Raw genomic sequence first — 14,185 nt, 5'->3', positions numbered from 1 at the left:
AAAACAAGTAGTTGTTTCTTACAATTAGTATTGTTCGTCGTGTAACATGGGGTTTGTTTAAAGGCTTAAAACATGACTTCACTAGTAAAGACATGATTCAAACCTGATCACTTTCTGTTCAAAACAAGTAGTTGTTTCTTTCAATTAGTATCGTTCGTCGTATAACATGGGTTTGCGGCGCAATGGATAACGCGCCTGACTACGGATCAGGAGATTCCAGGTTCGACTACTGGCAAGCTCGATTTACTTGCGTTTCAAGGAAGACAGTTGGTACCACTTTGTTATAGCGTTCAAGGACGATGGCCGCCACGATAGCGCAGTAGGCAGCGCGCGAGTCTCATAATCTCGAGGTCGTGAGTTCGAACCTCACTCGGGGCATTTGTTTCATTTTACCTCTTGAAAAAATTCATGTCAAACTTTAGAAAGAGCAAAATACTAAACTGTGCTTCGTTTTGAAAAGGATAGAAAGGGTTGTGGTGTTTACGTCGATTATGGTTTTTACGTCGATGGGGTTGTGCTCGCCACTACGAAAGTGTTGTTTGCTAATTGTAGGCTGTTTCCAAGATATAGTGTCCCTCGGATGTATTTGGGATGGATGCAAACAGACATACTTTGAAGTGGCAATGGCGGTGACTTGAAGAAATAACGATTTGCAACGAACATGTACAGCACCCTCCGACAGCCTGGCGTAATAACGTACTGTTGTACAACAAGATTCCTTCGGTAATGTCCTTCGGGCATTTTTTAAACGCCGGGGAGTGGATCCTAACGAAAAAAAACCTCCACGTGTAATTTTTGCATTAACACTACTAGAAATGGAAAATTATCTATTTGCTCGAACAACATCATTTTCCCAATCCCAAAAAGCAGCGTTGAGTTGACTATTTTACAGACTAGAAACAGACATTTTTCAGGTCTGTACACCATTCATGATTATATTAAAAAATACACTATTTGGCAGTAGAAAACAATTTATTTAATTATAACAGTTTATCACACATCGGAACCATGAATGTTTTATTTTTAGAAAATTAAATAAAATTGTTGCGAAAATCAAAACTTATTTTTTCAAACTTGAGTATGGAGGTGATTTCAGTAGACAACCAGTAGGGGATTAGGGGCCTTGGTGTAGTAGAAAGTAGCAGCATACATAGTCTTGTAATATTCCGTCCCACAGTGGTGTAGTACTTGAAGACCTTCTTGTTGTGAAGTATGGCAGCTTGTGGTGATTTGGTATCGGCCATATCCAGGAGACATCAGTGCACCCGTGGTCGACCCAGCCTTCAACAATACAACACATATCAGCGCTATCTAATCAATGAAACAATACAGTTTAAAAATGTAATGTTCTTGTCAACAACCAACAATGAGATAAAATTGATTCACAACTAAAAATAAAATGAATATTTACCCATGATTGGAAACCGGTTTAATACGGTAAAGAAGACAGTTGTGACACAGTGAGCTGAAGTGTACGAGTGTGTGTAGTGAACGAAAGAAGAAGAAATGATTAAAGTATTGTTTAATGGACTGTGGGCTTGTCCACCGAAGTAAATAGTGAGGGCTTCCAGCTTTGTCATTGGTTCCTAAATATTTATTTTAAAAAAGTAAGGAAATGTTGATACATTTGTAATAGTTTTACTCTTCTTACCTGATAATAGACCTCCTCCAAAAGGTTGCTGTCCAACAACAGCACCAGTCGATTTATCGTTAATGTAGAAATTTCCAGAGGACATTTTCAGTCGCTCGGCAGCTTGAACGAGAAATTCTCTATCCTCTGCAAAAACTGCCCCCGTTAAAGCAAAGGACGTAGAAGAATCAATTAGGTCTAATGTTTCTTCTAGTGCGCTGTCGTCATAAACGAAGGCGGTGAAAGCGGGTCCGAAAATTTCTTCCACCATTATGCGATCACGAGGATTTTTAGTTCCTACTCGGGTTGGATGTATAAAATACCCGACACTTTTATTTCGCTACCCGCCAGCAATAATCTGCAGATCCGGTGACTGTTCGGCGTGCTTATCTGTAAGAGGTTATGCGCTCATAAGCTCGACTATCAATGACCGAAGACGTAAATGAGTCAAAGTCGGTGACTGGACCAATTTTCATTTGCTTCATACCCTCGATTAGCCCTTCCTTTATCTAGAAAATGTAATAAATTGATTTTATCGTAGAGTATTAAATTAATGTGTGACACTAAATAGATCTAACCTGTTTCCATAATGAGGATGGGACATATAACCTTGACGTTGCCGAACACTTTTGTCCGGAATACTCAAAAGCGCCACGAAAGGTAGAATTGACAACGTGCTCCACAATTGCAGATGAATGAACCAAATGGTAATTCTTCCCTCCGCACTCGCCAACCAAACGCGGCAAATTCCGGAAGCGGTCAACATTTTCTCCTACTTGCTTCCACAACCAGTGGACTGTCCTGTTTCCAAACAAAAATAACAATAGAATTTCGTCGGTACCATCAGGTATCTAAAAATATTACAGAACAGATCCTGTGAAAATTATGGCACTTAGATGCGTCGAGTTGGTAATCGCTCGTCCAAAAGTAGGACCTTCTGCAGGCAAGAAATTCACTACGCCAGGAGGAATTCCACTTTCTTCCATCAATCGGAATACTATATAGTTCGACAACAATGCTGTGTCAGAGGGTTTCCACAGAACAACATTTCCCTAATCACAAAACCATTCAAAACATCCATAAATTCTTAAATAAAGAATAGTTGAAGAGTACCATAATCGCAGGGGCATATGCAAGGTTTCCTCCAATGGCTCGGAAATTGAATGGAGAAATAGCGGCGATAAATCCTTCCAACCCTCTATGTCGAATCTACACATGAATTAAGTTAATCTTGAAGTTTATGGTTTCTTTAATGTAAATAAATATTTTACCGAATTTTGTATCGAAGGATCAACGTTTACTGGTTGATAATCATACAATCGTTGAGCAAACTCTGCAATAAATCTATTTTGATAAAACTTCTTAAGTAACGTCATGATTACCAATATGTTCTATATTTGTTTTACCGCAAAAAATCGGCTAATTCACAAGCTGCATCAAGTTCAGCTTGAAAAACTGCTTTGCCTTGTCCCAGCATGGTAGATGCATTGAGTTGACTACGATATTTTGTGGAAACCAAATCTCCCGCTTTAAAAAAAATATCAACTTTTTTATTCAAAGGAACCTTCTCCCACGCGCTTCTGGCTTTCAATTGAAACGCCAATAGCTTTTTGAAGTAGTTCCTAATTCCATGGAAATAAAAAATTAAGAAACAAAAATAACACCTTTTTAAAATAGTAAATTACGGGAGTAGCATAGCAGAATTTCGCGATCTTTTTCTGATGGGTAGAAAGCTGCAATTTAATATATAAAAAAACAACACAATAAGCACGTCAATAAATGTGGTTTAAAACGGAAGAAATAGAATACCATTGTCTGATAAATGAACATCATCAGTCCAATATTCTTTGCCATCAATAACAATTGGAATTTCTTCAACAGCAGATTGCCTATGTTGGAATGCATTATCCAAGGCAACTCTTTCTTCGCTGCTTTTCATATAACCTAAATATGATAAACAAATAATGAAACCATCAAATCATAAGTAATTTTAACTTTTACCTAAAATAGGTTTATTTGCCAAATTAATTGGCTGAGCAATAGGTTTTTGAATAATAGATGGTCCACCCAAAATCTAACAAATGATTTCCTATAAAGCGGGCAAACGTATATATAAATGTTGTACGCTTAGTTTTAACTCATTTATAGTCTTTTACAACTTATTTACCCAACAAAAAGTCTCTGTGCTGATGAAAGATGAAGAGTTTTTTTGGAAACGGATGAAATCATTTTAAAAACTTTGATGGCAGTAATAGACCTCTGGCAACCCAACGATACTTTCCACTATCAGACTCCTGTAACTTTGGGATTGTCAGGTGAAGGGTGTTGATAGCTCCTGGCTTGTTGAGTATATCATGCATGCTGTGTTTCAGAGAGAATATGGCATTAGGAGTTGAGCAGAGCAGGCGCTATGAATGTTGTCTGCAAATTTGACATACCGATTTGTACTGTGCTGTGGCAAGTGCCACTCTAGCTGAACTTTGACAAATGGTCCAGATTCTTTGACGACTTGGCAGGTATACTCCGCCTCTATCATTGTAAAATTATGCAAGATTTGGAAGAAAACGTAAACATATTATCTCCACAAGTTCCTTTTCCTGAATGTTTTAAAATTCAACATAAACCATCTAGTATAAAATATATTAGAAATAGAAAGAATCTAATACACTTACTTGGCAATATACTAATATCAACTGAATGCTGAAGCTGTGTTAGCTTTTCACCTCTGGCAACCCAACGGTACTTTCCACTATCAGACTCCTGTAATTTTGTGATTGTCAGGTGAAGGGTGTTGATAGCTCCTGGCTTGTTGAGTATATCATGCATGCTGTGTTTCAAAGAGAATATGGCATTAGAAGTTGAGCAGAGCAGGCGCTATGAATTTTGTCTGCAAATTTGACATACCGATTTGTACTGTGCTGTGGCAAGTGCCACTCTAGCTGAAATTTGACAAATGGTCCAGATTCTTTGACGACTTGGCAGGTATACTTGGCCTCTACATTGTAAAATTTAGTAAAATATATCAAAACTGTTAAAATTCAAGAATAACTTATCACAAACCACTTTAATCTCACTTTTTCTTCTTCACTTTGTTCTCTTTACTCGTATTGAATTGCGTATTAAAATAAAAACACATTGAAGGAGAAAGCATTGTGCTTATGAAGTTACTCTAATAATAATGATTACCCGAAGGGTTTCTTCTACTGTCATGATTCAAAGAATTTGCTAGATGTTGCTCGAAATAGTTTTCCAGTTTAATCAGCAGTAGGCTACACTTTAAGAATTCTTCTGAAAACAATTTTTCTCAAGTTGTTGACACTAGACACTGAGAACTGACTGCACTACACTGACAGTTAGAAGGTTAAGCAAACAAAGCGAATTCACTAACTTGGATTCGGCAACCAGCTAGGTAATACATACGCAAATTAAATTTCTAAAACAGTAATAAAAACAAATGAAAACCCCGCTACGCAATGTATCAAATTTTGACAGAATTATGTACAAAATTTGGTGACGATTGGTCATTCAGGGAAGAAACGTATAAAGGATTAGTAAATGGACATTAAACCCTCTGAATTTCACTACTAGCTACTACTACCCTACCCCCTATACCCCACACCCTATATTGTTAAGGACCTTCGTATATAAATATACCTCAGGGATAACTCACCATAATCAAGTACCCTAATCCATCAGCAACGCAGTGCATAAACTCTAAAAGAGAGGGTTGCACTTTGGGAAAAACTCTTGACTGGCCTTTCTTGCAACGATCTCGCTATCTAGTAAAATAGGTCCTACTGGGATTTGAACTCAGATTGTCAGAGTCAGAGTCTGAAGTGCTAACCATTACACCATAGAACCTTGATAAATTTCCTACCGTGGCTTGAAGACTAAGTTTCTACATTGAAATGCTATGAACCTCTGATCACTGCATAGCAGTTGGAGTGCGTTACAGTTGCCAATATCCCTAACTACTCCTATCGATGAGGATGGGATTCGAACCCATGCGTGCAATGCACAATGGATTAGCAGTCCATCACCTTAACCGTTCGGTCACCTCGTCGACATTTTTTTCTTTAACGTTTTTCATCTAAAGCCAGATTATCTCAGTTTATCTGCACCATTGAATTACAGAATAATTATCCCGTATCGAACACCACCAAATATTTAGTACACAACCCACGTTTCACGCCCGATGAAGGACTTGAAACCTCGACCTCAGGATTAAAAGTCCCGCGCTCTACCGTCTGAGCTAACCGGGCTGTATTACCTCCCTATCAACAATTAAGTAAAGATCGTATGAACAGTAATAATAAATTCCTTTCTTGTTAAAGGCTTAAAACATGACTTCACTAGTAAAGACATGATTCAAACCTGATCACTTTCTGTCCAAAACAAGTAGTTGTTTCTTACAATTAGTATTGTTCGTCGTGTAACATGGGGTTTGTTTAAAGGCTTAAAACATGACTTCACTAGTAAAGACATGATTCAAACCTGATCACTTTCTGTTCAAAACAAGTAGTTGTTTTTTTTTCAATTAGTATTGTTCGTCGTATAACATGGGTTTGTGGCGCAATGGATAATGCGCCTGACTACGGAACAGGAGATTCCAGTTTCGACTCCTGGCAAGCTCAATTTACTTGCGTTTCAAGGAAGACATTTGGTAATATTATGTTATAGCGTTCAATAGCGTTGGCCGCCTCGATAGCGCAGTAGGCAGCGCGCGAGTCTCATAATCTCGAGGTCGTGAGTTCGAACCTCACTCGGGGCATTTGTTTCATTTTACCTCTTGAAAAAATTCAAGTCAAACTTTAGAAAAAGCAAAATACTAAACTGTGCTTCGTTTTGAAAAGGATAGAAAGGGTTGTGGTGTTTACGTCGATTATGGTTTTTACGTCGATGGGGTTGTGCTCGCCACTACGAAAGTGTTGTTTGCTAATTGTAGGCTGTTTGCAAGATATAGTGTCCCTCGGATGTATTTGGGGATGGATGCAAACAGACATACTTTGAAGTGGCAATGGCGGTGACTTGAAGAAATAACGATTTGCAACGAACATGTACAGCACCCTCCGACAGCCTGGCGTAATAACGTACTGTTATACAATAACTCACCATAATCAAGTACCCTAATCCATCAGCAACGCAGTGCATAAACTATAAAAGAGAGGGTTGCACTGTGGGAAAAAGTCTTGACTGGCCTTTCTTGCAACGATCTCGCTATCTAGTAAAATAGGTCGTACTGAGATTTGAACTCAGATTGTCAGAGTCAGAGTCTGAAGTGCTAACCATTACACCATAGAACCTTGATAAATTTCCTACCGTGGCTTGAAGACTAAGTTTCTACATTGAAATGCTATGAACCTCTGATCACTGCATAGCAATTGGAGTGCGTTACAGTTGCCAATATCCCTAACTACTCCTTTCGACGAGGATGGGATTCAAACCCATGCGTGCAATGCATAAAGGATTAGCAGTCCATCACCTTAACCGCTCGGTCACCTCGTCGACATTTTATTCCTTAACGTTTTTCATCTAAAGCCAGATTATCTCAGTTTATCTGCACCATTGAAGTACAGAATAATTATCCCGTATCGAACACCACCACATATCTAATACACATCCCACGTTTCACGCCCGATGAGGGACTTGAACCCTCGACCTCAGGATTAAAAGTCCCGCGCTCTACCGTCTGAGCTAACCGGGCTGTATTACCTCCCTATCAACAATTCAGTGAAGATCTTATGAACAGTAATAATAAATTCAATTCTTGTTAAAGGCTTAAAACATGACTTCACTAGTAAAGACATGATTCAAACCTGATCACTTTCTGTCCAAAACAAGTAGTTGTTTCTTACAATTAGTATTGTTCGTCGTGTAACATGGGGTTTGTTTAAATGCTTAAAACATGACTTCACTAGTAAAGACATGATTCAAACCTGATCACTTTCTGTTCAAAACAAGTAGTTGTTTTTTTTTCAATTAGTATTGTTCGTCGTCTAACATGGGTTTGTGGCGCAATGGATAACGCGCCTGACTACGGATCAGGAGATTCCAGTTTCGACTCCTGGCAAGCTCAATTTACTTGCGTTTCAAGGAAGACATTTGGTACTATTATGTTATAGCGTTCAATAGCGATGGCCGCCTCGATAGCGGAGTAGGCAGCGCGCGAGTCTCATAATCTCGAGGTCGTGAGTTCGAACCTCACTCGGGGCATTTGTTTCATTTTACCTCTTGAAAAAATTCAAGTCAAACTTTGGAAAAAGCAAAATACTAAACTGTGCTTCGTTTTGAAAAGGATAGAAAGGGTTGTGGTGTTTACGTCGATTATGGTTTTTACGTCGATGGGGTTGTGCTCGCCACTACGAAAGTGTTGTTTGCTAATTGTAGGCTGTTTGCAAGATATAGTGTCCCTCGGATGTATTTGGGGATGGATGCAAACAGACATACTTTGAAGTGGCAATGGCGGTGACTTGAAGAAATAACGATTTGCAACGAACATGTACAGCACCCTCCGACAGCCTGGCGTAATAACGTACTGTTGTACAATAACTCACCATAATCAAGTACCCTAATCCATCAGCAACGCAGTGCATAAACTATAAAAGAGAGGGTTGCACTGTGGGAAAAAGTCTTGACTGGCCTTTCTTGCAACGATCTCGCTATCTAGTAAAATAGGTCCTACTGAGATTTGAACTCAGATTGTCAGAGTCTGTAGTGCTAACCATTACACCATAGAACCTTGATAAATTTCCTACCGTGGCATGAAGACTAAGTTTCTACATTGAAATGCTATGAACCTCTGATCACTGCATAGCAATTGGAGTGCGTTACAGTTGCCAATATTCCTAACTACTCCTTTCGACGATGATGGGATTCGAACCCATGCGTGCAATGCACAATGGATTAGCAGTCCATCACCTTAACCGCTTGGTCACCTCGTCGACATTTTATTCCTTAACGTTTTTCATCTAAAGCCAGATTATCTCAGTTTATCTGCACCATTGAATTACAGAATAATTATCCCGTATCGAACACCACCACATATCTAGTACACATCCCACGTTTCACGCCCGATAAGGGACTTGAACCCTCGACCTCAGGATTTAAAGTCCCGCGCTCTACCGTCTGAGCTAACCGGGCTGTATTACCTCCCTATCAACAATTAAGTGAAGATCGTATGAACAGTAATAATAAATTCAATTCTTGTTAAAGGCTTAAAACATGACTTCACTAGTAAAGACATGATTCAAACCTGATCACTTTCTGTTCAAAACAAGTAGTTGTTTTTTTTTCAATTAGTATTGTTCGTCGTATAACATGGGTTTGTGGCGCAATGGATAACGCGCCTGACTACGGATCAGGAGATTCCAGGTTTGACTCCTGGCAAGCTCGATTTACTTGCGTTTCAAGGAAGACAGTTGGCACCACTTTGTTATAGCGTTCAAAACCAATGGCCGCCTCGATAGCGCAGTAGGCAGCGCGCGAGTCTCATAATCTCGAGGTCGTGAGTTCCAACATGTCCTCTCCGACTTAAGACAAGGCTTTGTCTGAAACTTTTTCATGTAACAGACAAAGACATGTCTTAAGTTTTCCTTATTTTTATTACATTGCCTCCTTATATTTGTTATACATTTATTTTATCTCTTTTCAATTCACAGCATAAACGTCCAAACGTTTATATTCCCTTTCATAATTTTCTAAAAAAATTTCTGTTTTAATGGTATGGGTGACATAAAAAATTTCAGACAAAGACATGTCTTAAGTCTTCCTTATTTTTATTACATTGCCTCCTTATATTTGTTATACATTTATTTTATCCCTTTTCAATTCACAGCATAAACGTCCAAACGTTTATATTCCCTTTCATTATTTTCTAAAAAATTTTCTGTTTCAATGGTATGGGTTACATAAAAAATTTCAGACACAGCCTTATCTTAAGTCGCAGAGCATGTTGAGGGTTGCACATTTTGAGAATTTTTTTTCTTTTTATCTTAGCATTTCTTTAAAAAACTTAAACCTTAGCGTAAAGCAATTATCAAGTTTACTTCAAGATTTGAAAAAAACATTTTTTGAAGATTCTTCCCATTTTCATTGTTGGAGCTTGGATACGTTGCTTAAAAAGTCGGTAAATTTTTAATGTGTAGATATTCACACATGGCCTCCGGCGTAAATTTGCAGGGTAGAGGTTGTGTTATATTGACTCCGGCGGTAAATTTGCAGGATAGAGGAGATTAACGCTTTGCCTCCGGCGGTAAATTAGTAGTGTAGAATTTTTCACGCATTGCTTTCGGCTGTTTTCAATATGTATATTCTTTAATTTTACTGTTTAGTTTTGTGTAAAAATTTTTTTTTTCGCGAAATTTTGACTTGTCTGAGTCATGGCTAACAAAGGCATCCGTAAAAAAAAAATTTATCCTTATAAAAAGTAAGACTATAAATGATATTGAATCATGAATCTCTTTATTATTAAGCCAGTGCTGTAACCATTATGCTATTTCAGATTAAAATTTAATAATTTAACAAATATATATTACTTTTGCGTCAACGCCGTGTTTTTTGCGATCACGATACATCGTCGGGACCGCACCTTGGCTGCGCGCACCCATCCCCTGAAACGCCGTTATTCACGATAAACGATGTAGGCGGGCTAGGGCTTAAACCACCATACTTGACATCTGAAAGCCAGAGCTATAGCCACTACACCGTCAGATGCTAAGATTGTGTAACCTTTGCTAGATTAAATTAGCCTCCGGCGGTAAATTTGTAGGGTAGAGATGTTCACGCATTGCCTGACATAGGATATTCACGCACGATTTAATTAAACGGACGCGACAACGAATACGATTGCGGTCACGGGGCAGACGAGTAGCGCACGATCGTTCATTATTTTAGTGCTTATTGTGGGTCCGTCCGTTATTTTAGCGCTAAGCAAAATCCGTCATCTGTTTTAAGCGGCTCGCACAGCAATAAACAGTTTCGTTGAATATTTTGTGCTAGATCTAGCACTAATCTAAGCGTGCATGGCGATAATGATTGCATTTTGTTTAACTTTTGTGAATTGCGCTAAACGAAGCGCAATTAAGTTCATTGATAGCATTTACTAAACGAGGAGAACCAGCTAAAATAAATATTTTCAGCGAAAAATCGATAAGTCAAATATTTCGTGCTAGATCTAGCGCTATGTAAGCGCGCTTGTCGAAAATGATTCAATTGAGATTAACGCACGCGCGATGCGCTAAATTCTGTGCAATACATTTCACATATAATTTACGAAACGCTTAGCGCCACTTAACGCACATCGCATTTAAGTAAAATGAACGGGCGCACTTCTCGTAAATTTTGGCTTGAAATTAATGGCGCTAAATTTTGCGCATCTTGCAGACGCATACACATAGGCTAAAAATGCGCCTGTAATTTGATCTATTGGCCTGTATAGAAATGTACAGTCACGCGCATGTCTACTTTTAGCGATTATTGCGGGCCGGTTCGCCATTTTAGCGCTAAGTACCGCCTGTCTACTGTTTTGGGCGGCTCGCTCTAAACAAATAATTAATTTAATAATATCGCGCTAGATCTATAGCGCTACTAAGCGCGCATTGCGCTAATTTTTTTCTTCTACATAACTTACGCGCGATTTAAAAAATTTTGTGCGCTACTTAACGCGCATCACACTAAACGAGCTCTCTCATCAATTTTCATATGAAATTTATCCCGCTAATATTTTAACCATAAAATTCACTTGCTGGCGACGACACGTACACAGATTAGTCCGATTATGGGTTTCACGACGGTCGATCTGTCCCGGTTGATCGGCTACCCGTCGTTGACGGCTTTTCTTTACGGCCGAGAGACCTCGCTACTCAATAAATAAAACAAATTATAATTCAAAACCAAAATTTGCGAGAAGCGCGCTTGTTGAATTTACTTAAATGCGATGTGCGTTAGCCTTAAGTAGCGCAGAATATTTAATTTAGCGCTTGCGCGTTTCGCTAATAAAATAATGAAAATTACCGCGCTAAATTTTGCTTATCGTGCACAAGTTTATCACAAGTAAATGACAAGCGCAATGCGAGCTTACATCGCGCAAGATCCAGTCTATAGATCTAGCGCAAAATATTTGACTAATCTATATTTCGCGCTAAATATTTTTTTACCTGGATATCCGGGTTTCGTAAATTATATATTGAACTTGATAGCGCTACGTCTAGCGCATCCCGCAAAAGTTAAGCACAAATAAATCATTAGCGCCATGAGCGCTTAGAAAGATATCCCTAATTCTTGCTCGAAATAATTGACTTCGTTATTTTTCGTGCAGTGAGCCGCCAAGAACGGGATGGGCGACGATTACGCTTAAATAACGGACGGGTGCGTGTGCTACTCGTCTGACCGCTGTCGCCACAATCGTTTTCCTTGTCTCGCCTGTTAAATAAATTTTAGTGCGATGCGCGTTAGGTAGCGCAATAACATATTTATTTAATCGCTTTCGCGTTTCGTAATAAATCTGACGAAATGAATTTTCGATAAAGTATAGGCCTAGCGCATCCGGCATCGCGTGCTATAGTGAAGCGCAAGTAAATTATTAGAAGCCTACTACGCGTTTAAAAGTGTATGCTGTTATTTCCGCTTTGCCAGCAGCCTGAAATAGCGGACAGGCGACATAGCGCTAGATCTAGCACGAATTATTTGACTTTTTTAGCGCTAATGTCCGTTTCTGAGCGAAGAACCACCTGTCTATACTGTTTTAGGCGGCTCACTCCGCGCAAATAATTAATTCAAAAATATCGTGCTAGATCTAGCTCATTAGCGCGCATTGCACTAATGATCTGGATAACTTGCTTGCGATAAGCTAAATAGCGCACGATAAATATCATCATAAAATTTAAGAAACGAGCAAGTGCTAAAATAATATTTTACCCTTAAATTCCGTGCTGGCCAGACTAGTGAGACTACCGCTTGCTTGCAACGACACACATGTGGTTCATGTAGTCGCAAAGGGGCAGTACTGCAATCCCGGAATTAAACGGCGAAATATTACCGCAATAAATTTCAGCCCAAACTTTGCGGGATGTGCTTCCGTTGTATTTACTTTAATTCGATGCGCGTTAAGTAGCTATATGAATTAATTTTTTTAATAGAATTGAATTTTTTCTTTATTATTATGATAAAATTCATGGCAAAGAATATTAAATAACAATAAATAGCAAATTGTGCGTAAGTTAATCTTAATTAAATCATAAGCGTCATGCACGCTTATTAGCGAGAAATCTAGCGCGAAATATTTAACGTAATTATTTTCATGGAGCGAGCTTCTGAAACAGTGGACAGGCGACGCTTAGCGATAAAGTAACGTGTGATGCTCAAAATTTGGCGCAATTTATTTCAGCCGAAAATTTGCCAGAAGTGCGACAGTTCAATTTAGCCTACTTGATTATGATGCGCGGTAAGCAGCGTTACATATTTATTTCAGTGCTTGCGCGTTTCATAAATAATAGGATGAAATAAATTAGAATAAATTTAGCGCAACGTGCGCAAGTTAATAAAAAAAACATTAGCACTATTCGCGCTTACATAGCACTAGATCTAGCACGAATTAGCCTATTTGACTTCGTAATTTTTCGAGCTCAAGATTTTTTATAGCGGTTTATCTTCGTTTCATAAATTATACTATATTAAACTTGATTGCGATTAATTTATCGCATCCCTCAAAAGTTAAGGAAAAATTTATCGTTATTAGCGCCATGCTCGCTTAGATAGCAATATAGATCTAGCGCGAAATATTTGACTTTGTTTTTTTTGACGGGCGGTACTTAGCGCTAAAATAATGGATGGCCGGATCCGTGATAAGCACTAAAATAACGGACAAGCGTTCGGTACTCGTCCGACAAGTCACCGCAATCGTTTTCATTGTCGCGCCCATTTAATAATATTTGATACGATGCGCGTTTATTAGCGCAAACTATTTATTTCAGCGCTTGTGCGTTTCGTAAATTTACGAATTTAGCGCTTCGTTCACAAGTTAAGTACAAATAAATTATTAGAGCAATTGACTTGATTGCGATGCGCGTTATGTTTGTATGATATGTAGCGCTAAATATTTATTTTAGCGCTTATATCGCTCTTTTATAATATGATGGAATTAATTGCGCGTAATTTAGATCATCGCGCGAAAGATAATTTCAATTTATTTTTTAGCGCCATGCGCGCTTAATATATAGCGCTAGATCTAAAACGAATATATATATCTAAAACAACTTTCAGCATTCATAAATTTTCTCATAAATAAAATATATCTAAAATAAATCTGACTGGATATAAAATACAGTGGGTACCTAAAGTATCCGTACGGCTGAGAGGAGCAGTACGGAAAACGCGTTTTTCAAAACGCTCCCATAAATTGAATTCTCGTTGGAATGCAATAAAATTTTTTTGTAAGGTTAAGATTAGGGTGGGGTTTCATCTGATTTTTTTTGGGAATTTTTCAACAACGCGATATGTGGTTTTTATCGCGTTGCGAAAGTATCCGTACGGCCGAGAGGCCTAGTAGGGAAATGGGCT

At 38.5% G+C, this 14,185-nt stretch overlaps 8 non-coding genes and 1 pseudogene across 8 annotated transcripts; 3 read left to right on the top strand and 6 right to left on the bottom strand.

The window, feature by feature from the left end:
• Positions 1–305: 305 nt before the first annotated feature.
• Positions 306–378, top strand: Trnam-cau. Its single transcript has one exon. It is a non-coding gene; the product is annotated as a tRNA-Met (tRNA).
• A 575-nt stretch (positions 379–953) lies between these two features.
• Positions 954–4,982, bottom strand: LOC124208786 (annotated as a pseudogene).
• Positions 4,983–5,419: 437 nt separating this feature from the next.
• On the bottom strand, positions 5,420–5,491 carry Trnaq-cug. The gene has a single exon. It is a non-coding gene; the product is annotated as a tRNA-Gln (tRNA).
• A 120-nt stretch (positions 5,492–5,611) lies between these two features.
• Positions 5,612–5,693, bottom strand: Trnas-gcu. The gene has a single exon. It is a non-coding gene; the product is annotated as a tRNA-Ser (tRNA).
• A 635-nt stretch (positions 5,694–6,328) lies between these two features.
• On the top strand, positions 6,329–6,401 carry Trnam-cau. The gene has a single exon. It is a non-coding gene; the product is annotated as a tRNA-Met (tRNA).
• Positions 6,402–7,053: 652 nt separating this feature from the next.
• On the bottom strand, positions 7,054–7,135 carry Trnas-gcu. The gene has a single exon. It is a non-coding gene; the product is annotated as a tRNA-Ser (tRNA).
• Positions 7,136–7,261: 126 nt separating this feature from the next.
• On the bottom strand, positions 7,262–7,334 carry Trnak-uuu. The gene has a single exon. It is a non-coding gene; the product is annotated as a tRNA-Lys (tRNA).
• A 436-nt stretch (positions 7,335–7,770) lies between these two features.
• On the top strand, positions 7,771–7,843 carry Trnam-cau. Its single transcript has one exon. It is a non-coding gene; the product is annotated as a tRNA-Met (tRNA).
• A 646-nt stretch (positions 7,844–8,489) lies between these two features.
• Positions 8,490–8,571, bottom strand: Trnas-gcu. The gene has a single exon. It is a non-coding gene; the product is annotated as a tRNA-Ser (tRNA).
• Between the last annotated feature and the right edge of the window lie 5,614 nt (positions 8,572–14,185).

The sequence above is a fragment of the Daphnia pulex genome, chromosome 12, assembly GCF_021134715.1.
Source record: "Daphnia pulex isolate KAP4 chromosome 12, ASM2113471v1".
Lineage (NCBI taxonomy): Eukaryota > Metazoa > Arthropoda > Branchiopoda > Diplostraca > Daphniidae > Daphnia > Daphnia pulex.
The sequence above is the reverse complement of the archived record's forward strand: the minus strand, read 5'-3'. Positions and strand labels throughout refer to the sequence as shown.